Source organism: Cebus imitator, unplaced genomic scaffold, assembly GCF_001604975.1.
Source record: "Cebus imitator isolate Cc_AM_T3 unplaced genomic scaffold, Cebus_imitator-1.0 Scaffold5, whole genome shotgun sequence".
Taxonomy (NCBI): domain Eukaryota; kingdom Metazoa; phylum Chordata; class Mammalia; order Primates; family Cebidae; genus Cebus; species Cebus imitator.
Genome location: NW_016107320.1, coordinates 8,031,547 through 8,039,956, shown reverse-complemented (window position 1 = coordinate 8,039,956; position 8,410 = coordinate 8,031,547). Strand labels below are relative to the sequence as shown.

At 34.0% G+C, this 8,410-nt stretch overlaps 1 non-coding gene across 1 annotated transcript; it reads left to right on the top strand.

Moving 5' to 3' along the window:
- Positions 1–4,278: 4,278 nt before the first annotated feature.
- On the top strand, positions 4,279–4,382 carry LOC119472509. Its single transcript, XR_005201659.1, has one exon. It is a non-coding gene; the product is annotated as a U6 spliceosomal RNA (small nuclear RNA).
- The last annotated feature ends 4,028 nt before the right edge of the window (positions 4,383–8,410 follow it).

Sequence of the window (8,410 nt, the reverse complement as noted above, 5' to 3'; positions counted from 1 at the left end):
GGATTTTTGTTTCTATATTTACTTTTATCTGTGGCTACAACTGTAAGCTCTCTCTAGGTAGGTATGTCTATATTTCAGAAAGACATCTAACTCCTGTTTTTGAGACTTAAATATTTTTCTACTTCCAAAAGATTTAATAAGTTAGATTATAATATACCTTAAATTTGAAGAACTCTGTTCTCATTGACCTGTAGAGACAATGTTTCAAAAATTTACAGAAAATACAGAAGTTAAACTTTGAAAATTGTTCAAAGTGGTAGCCTTTCAAGAAAAAAGATCTTCCCATAAATTTGTCAGCTTAAAAATATGTGTACATAGAATACAGGTTTATACATTACAGTTGAACAATCCTTAGTTTAATAATTTGGGTTTAAAAAAGCAAACAAATGCAGCTGTGTATCCATTCCCAAATTTTATCAGCATAGAATACAAGAGTACATTTTATAAGATTAGGATTTAATGTCTCATGAAGAAACTAGTCTATCAGACCTTTATAAATATTTAACAGATTATTTATCGAGAAAAAGTTACAGTTGCTCCTATATAATACTAGAGACTATGAAAATGTTAATTTGTGTTCAATTAATTTGAAACATTAATATGAAAAATTTGTATATCATCACTAATACTTAGTGATACGTAGTGATGATATAAATATGACACATATTTTAGTGTATCAGGTTGAATATAATATCTAAGATTGCTAGATGACTTAAAACCTTAGACAAATGTTAAGTAAAAAATAACTAATGAACATTCAGGTAATTTCTAAATATAGCTATATATTTAAAATTATGCTTAATAATCTATGTTTCAAAATATAGCTATATTTAGATATTGTTTAAATTGATTCTGAATGTTGGAGGTGGGGCCTAGTGGGAGGTGTTTGGGTTTTGAGAGGAGATTCCTCATGAATAGATTAACGCCCTCAGGGTGAAAGGGATAAGTGAGCTCTTACTATTGGTTCCTGCTAGAGCTGGTTACTGAAAAGAGTGTGGTGTCTTCTCCCCTCTTTCTTGCCTCCTCTCTCTTCATGTGATCTTTGCACACCCCAGCTCCCTTTCACCTTCTACTACGAATGGAAGCAGCCTGAGGGCCTCACCAGAAGCAAAGCAGATGCTGGCATCATGCTTCCTGTACAGCCTGTGGAACTATAAGCCAAATAAACAAAACTCTTTTCTTCATATATTGCCCAGCCTCAGGTATTCCTTCATAGCAACACAAATAGACTGACAGTGACTTCGATAAAGTTATCACTGATAAGAATATTGAGGCTATACTGAGAACAATAATGACAGAGAAATATTAATATGGTGGCCAAGTACATAATGGAATGTACTTTTGTTTATCAAAACAAAAAAAGAATCTTGTCTTAAAGTTCTGGCTATTCCAGAATGTGAAACCTAAAGATGATAGAAAAATACAAACAATGAACAGCTGCAGAAAGATGTAGAAGGTTTGCAAAAAGGAGGAATCATTTATTTCTCTTGCTTTATAATACTTGAGACTGGGAAGAAAGCAGTAGACTCTATTAAAATTTTATCAAAGGTGGCTTGGTTACGATGGGTTTATCCATAAGAAAAGCATTTCTGTGTCTTCTTCCTGCTAAATATGTTTGCAAAAAGCCTAGAATTTGATTTTAATCTGTTAAAACTATAAATTAATTTTATAACTCTTAACAAATGATTATTCTTTATTTTCTGTGTAATCTGCCCAGAGAGTATAGATTCTCTGTCTTACCAGGTATAGTCTCCTTTGAATATATTTTGATAAAAATTACTATTAGGTGAACTTCATCTAAGTTTCCTATTTTTGTCAAGCTTTCACATTTGCGAATCTTTGAAGTCACCCATTGCCACCAAACCAAATACTCATTATATAGAAAAGAAAAAATAAAATGAGAAGATGATGATTTTTGGAAATATACAGGAAAACAAAAACGACAGAAGTAAGATAAGTCACTTTTTCTCTCCCACATTTCAGCATGTCGCTATGACTAGTAGATTTGGGAAGGGTATGTTTTGAATAAAAATATTACGGCCAGGCGCAGTGGCTCCTATCTGTAATTCCAGCATTTTGGGAGGCCAAGGCAGGCACATCACCTGAGGTCAGGAGTTTGAGAGCAGCCTGGCTAACATGATGAAACCCCTTTTCTATAAAAATACAAAAAATTAGCTGGGTATGTTGGCATGTGCCTATAATCCCAGCTACTCGGGAGGCTGAGTGGAGAATTCCTTGAACCCAGGAGGCAGAAGTGGCAGTGAGCTGAGATCACGCCACTGTACTCCAGCTTGGGCAACAAGAGCAAAACTTTGTCTCAAAAAAAAAATTACATATGAGTAAATTTTAATTTAAAAAATTAAATTTAAAAAATTAAAATTTACTTGCATTTTAAAAGTTTAAAATTAGTAATGAATCACATTAGTATTTATGCTTTATTTCTTAGTAAATATATGTTTTAAAACATATTTTTAAATGTTTATTCATGCTGTAATACTTTATGGAGAGTCAACAGAAGGTCTTATTCATTGTTCTGATGGGCTAAAATATAATTACTCCTAGGTACTACTACTATTATCTACATTATACATCCTAACAACATAGATCATCAAATTCTGCATAAATGTCGTCGTTGTACTGAGTTCCCTGATGCGTGATAAAGGCAAATGTTTTAATAGAAACAGAAAAATAAATTAAAACAAGCCCAGGATGTTCATGGTGATTAATTCAAAATTATACCAAATTCCTAAAACAACTATCTTCAGATTAATTACATGGAATAATGTATGCCAATGAATGCCATCACCACTACTAGAAACATTTCTTTTGATAAATACAAGTGTTTTGACAATATTTAATACTATTTACTATGCCAGACCTCCAAAATGGTTTGATAAAGAACAAATTAGGTTTCTTTGAAAGCTGGAGAGATCTTGAAGATTCCTTTCAAGTACTCATTTTGGAGAAAAGAAAAGTGAGGCACAGAAAAATCAGGTGAGTAAAGCTACATGGCTAGTTTTTTGCTTTTGTTTTTGTTTTATTTTTGGAGACACGGTCTCACTCTGTCACTCAAGCTGGAGTACAGTGACATAATCATGGCTCACTGCAGCCTTGACTTACTGGGCTCCAGTAATCCTCCTATCTACTCCCAACTAGCTGGGACTATAGGCTCGTGCCACCACACCAAGTTATTTTATTTTATTTATTTATTTATTTATTTATTTATTTATTTATTTATTTTTGTAGAGATGGGATTTTACCATGTCGCCGAGGCTGATCGCAAACTCCTGGGCTCAAGTGATTTATCTGCCTTGGCCTCTCAAAGTGCTGGATTACAGGTATGGCCACCACGCCTGACCTACATGACTAGTTTTTAATAAATTCCAGGGCACTGCTCATTTTATTTAGTCAACCATAAGAGTGGGAGATAATTCAAGTTTTTGGAGACTTTTTTTCTTTTTGAGAGATAAAAAATATATGACAAACATTGTAACAATCATCTCTACTATCATAGTTCAGAATTAACAACTGTTAACATTTTTGTCATATTTGCTCCAAGTCTATTTTTCTTTAATGCATTCAACCTTACTCATAACTAAAAGTTCCTTTAAATATCACTGCAAGTGTTATTTGGGGTGTTTGGGATGTAAACTTCTAGTTCAGCACTGTCCACCAGAAATATAATGGGAGGCACATATGTAATTTTAAATGTCTAGTAGCCACATTTAAAATAAGACAGGAACAGAAAATTAAACACCGCATGTTCTCACTCATATGTGGAAGCTAAAAAAAAAGTTGATCTGATAGAAGTAAAAAGTAGAACAGAGGATACTAGAGGCTGGAAAGAATAGGGAGAAAGTGGGGGATAGGTTGAGATTTGTTAAACAACAAAGTTACAGCTAGGTGGGAGCAATAAGTTCTAGTATTCTACACCATTGTATGATAACTATGGTTAGTAATAATATATAGTTTCCAATAGCTAAAGGGGGGATACTGAATATTCCAAGCACAAAGAAATGATATATTGGAGGATGGATATGCTAATCACCTTGATCTGATCATTATACATTATATGTATCAAAATGCTACTATGTATTTCATCAATATGTACAATTATGTAAAAATTAAAATAGGAATGTAAGTAACAATGTAAACAATTGGTTCACGAATTGTGGCAAACGCACCATACTGATGTAAGATGTTAATAGCAGGGGAAACTGAATATCACTGCAAGTGCTTTTTGAAACTGAATATCACTTCAAGTGCTCCCTGTACTGTCTGCAATTTTTCTGTAAACCTAGCACTATTCCAAAATACAGAGAAGATTAGCATGGCTCCTATGCAAAGATGACACACAAATTCGTGAAACATTTCATATTTTTTAAAAAAGAAAAAAAACATTATGCTAAGTGAACTGGGCCAGTCACAGAAGACCGCATGTTGTATGATTTCGCTTCTATAAAATGACAATCTATAAGTACATCCTTAGGGACAAAAAGTAGACTTGCAATTGCCTGACTGGTAATGGGAACAGGCTTGTTTCAGGGTGATGAAATGTTCTAAATTTATTGTAGCAATGATTGCACAACCCTGTGAACATATAAAAACTTTAAATTGTACAACATATATGAGAGAATTGTGTGACATATTAATTCTTACTTCAATAAAGGTGTTTTGAAACAAATATAAAAAGTTAATTACATTTTTAAAGTAAAAAGAAACAAGTGGAATTAATTTTAATAATTATTTTATATAACCCAATATATACAAAATATTATTTCACCAGACAGTCAACATTTAAAAAGTGTTAATGAGCTATTGTTATCTTTTTTTCGTGTGTAACTTACACTCACAGCACATCTCTATTCAGATTGGCTGTATTCCAACCACTCAATAGCCACATGTGGCTAGTGGCAGAGATTGGACCAGCCCAACTCTCATCCATTTTTAAAAATGGTTTCATGTATATATGCATTCACAATACATAGTATTGTTTCTATATTATGAGTTTAAAGTTCCATACATAATGCATGGTTTGTATCATCCTCTAATTTTCTTTCTTAACATGTTATATTTAAGATGTATTTGTGATAATGTGTGTACATCAAATTATTTAAATTGCCATAGTCGCCCATTGTGTGAATATAAGCTATTTTATTCATTCATTCTCCCATTGGCGTATATTTAGGTTGTTTTCAGTCTTTTGGTTTTATAAATAAAAATACAATGAACATTCTTATATGTGTCTGCAACTTCCTAATTTTGCTAAGTAGGAGAGGGATGCTGAGAGAAATTAAGTAACTCTTCCAGTGTTACAAAGTGATATAACTATATAAATGCTGACTTTAAGGAACTTATTAAATAGATAAGTCATTTTGATTTGGAAGACAGTGTAATCAAAATCACTTTAGTAACTTTTCCAAGTTATACAGCTCTGCCTGTTTACCTACTGCAAACTCTAAACCCCTGCACCAGCTGCGATCTACTAGAAGGTGAGGAGGTGAGAATATTGAGACTTGTCTAAACCTCAGAATTTAACAGTTAAGAAATATCCCCAGCTTCTGTGTTCTGGGAAATGGCACATCACAGAGGGCCACATTGCCCTCACATATTGCAAGATAAGAATGCCTTCTCTTGTAAATCCCATAATGCTTCCAGTCCATCCCTTCTCATGGCTTCCTGTTCAAAACTCCAGGCTTTCTCCCTCTTCTTTGAGATGTTCCACATTCATGAATGTTCTCCCAATTGCAAGGGCCTAAATAAAATCATATCCTTATCTTCTTATAGCATTTGTCTTTTACAGCTTTGGTGCCATGACTTGGATAGGATCACATCTTGCTTTCAGATCTCCATCTGTTCCACCCAGGCAAGGAGGCCTGTTGGAGCCCTTTGTGCTCCATTCCTGATGGGTGCACTGAAGACCAGGGATGGTTCTGACTCTTCATGCTGGGCTCTCAACTCATGCACTCTGGAGACCCATGCCCAATGGCAGCATGGTGGGGACTTGACTTTGATTCCTTGTGAGAATTCACTTGATTTCTGATTGTGGCTTTTTTTTTCTTTCCTTTCTTTCTTTTTTTCCTGAGATGGAGTTTTGCTTTTGTCACCCAGGCTGGAGTGCTATGGTACAATCTTAGCTCACTGCAACCTACACCTCTAGGGTTCAAGTGATTCTCCTGTCTCAGCCTCCCAAGTAGCTGGGATTACAAGCATGTGCCACCATGCCCAGCAAATTTTTGTATTTTCAGTACAGACAGGGTTTCACCATGTTGGCCAGGCTGGTTTCAAACTCTTGACCTCAGGCAATCCACCCACTTTAGCCTCCCAAAGTGCTGGGATTACAGATATGAGCCACTACGCCTGGCCTGATTTTAGCTTGTTTTGGTTTTGTGGTCTGACCATTTGGTGATCTCTGTAACAGATTAATGATTTTAAAGAAGTCTATCTCTCTTGGATGAGAGTTGACAATCTGGTGTGTTAGTTTCTTCTGTTTGTCTACCTGTCCATATTGAGCTCAAATAAATTAAGGATTCATACCTGCTGTGAAAAGAACAGCTTTTTGATATGAACCAATGAGTTTTGTAATTATGTATTTATACTTGACCCTTGGCTAAAATTGCAGAATTGAAGCTGTAAGCTCTCTCTATGCCTACACGCATATGTATTTATAATTCAGAAAGGTCTCATTGTATGAATGTACAATATTTCTCTCCCTTAGGATGGTATTAATCATTAGATTAATCATTAGATTATAAAATCTCTTAATGGTGTTCTATTCTTATTATTTTAGAGATTAGTAAATACTTACATAAATTGAATATTTATAATACTTCCAGAAATTAAGAAAATTGAATCTAGCCAGGCATGGTGGCTCACACCTATCATTCCAGCTCTTAGGGAGGCAGAGGCAGGAAGATAGCTTGCGCCCAGGAGTTCAAGACCTGCCTGAGCAATATAGAGAGAACTTGTTTTCCATAAAAAGGGGGGAAAAATAAGTGAAAATTGAATGTTACTTTCAATGTCTTGATTTAAAACTTATTTTTACAGAAAGTAACTTGGATATGATTTAGGAATTCAAGTTCGCATAATTTAGATAAAGCTTTGGCAAACAAGACTAGTTTAATATTTTTGGTTTTAATAAAAACAACTATGTCTTCCCTGATTTATCAGGGTTAAGTATAATATATACATAGATTTTTATTCTTCTTGGGAATGGTCTGTGCAAATGTATACAGATTTACTGATTTATTAAACTTGTATTACTAATGTTTAAGATTAATGTTTAAAATATGAAAAATATAAATTTGTATTTAACCAAATAAATTATTATAATGACAAACTTTATATCAATAGTAATTATGTTTTATAGTATGTCAGCTTGAAGATAATTTCCAAGATCTTTAGGCAACTTAAAACCTCAGATTTACACTAAAGTTAGTTAATTGACAGATATTTATTGAATACCTAAATCATTTCCAAGTAAGACAGAGTACTGAAACAAAGTAAAGTCTTAAGTTCTTAAGTTTATCTATATTTTGCCTCTTAGTTTCTGTTACTTGGAGACTATATGCTTGGGCCTGTTAATGAACACGCTGATTTTTACCACTCTGTAAAGTTGTTCTACAAGGAATGTGTGGCTGCAGGAAGTCGTGAGTTGTATATTCATGAGCTCAGCTTGTCTGCTGAAAAATACTAGTGTGAGAATGGTTTTCTCCTAAGGAGAAATAACTGACCATTGTTGTGAAAGACAAAGCCTGAAGAGATGTAGGAAGTTCACCAAGAAAAAAAAAAGAGAAAGAGAAATTTATTTACTATGGTCAAAGTTAGCTAAAGGTTGAAGGGTTTATTTATAAGATTTTCAAAAACAGCCTGTGTTTACCTTGTCTGCTTTAGTAAAAGTTTGTAAAGGGATTTGTTGTAGTTCTTGTTGTTGGCTTTTTTTTTTTTTTAACCTTCTGAGTAATCGTTGGATTACTGAACAAAAAAGAGTATTATTCCTCTTGAACGAAAAGGGGAATTGATGATGTTAAATTTTAATCCTTTACCGATATTCTGGGAAATGGCTAACCACCAGGAACCACCCTGCCTGACATATTCCACAGTAAGAATGCCCTCCACCCTCTTCTCCAAATCTCTGAGTGCCCCTGCCTATCCTTCTTCACAGCCCTCTTGTTTACCTGCCTTTCTATACCCCAGGTGTTCTTGCTCTTCATTAATCCATGGTTTGCCTGAATAAAATAATCTCTTTAATTACCAAGTGCATTTTGTCTTTCACAGGGATACAATCCTTATCTTAAGTAACCTTAACAAGTGATAAACGTAGCAAGCAATGCCTGTTAAAAAAACAGAACAAAACAAACAAACAAAAAAAAACCAAGATGACTAAGTGGTCTATTTTATGATGACTTTT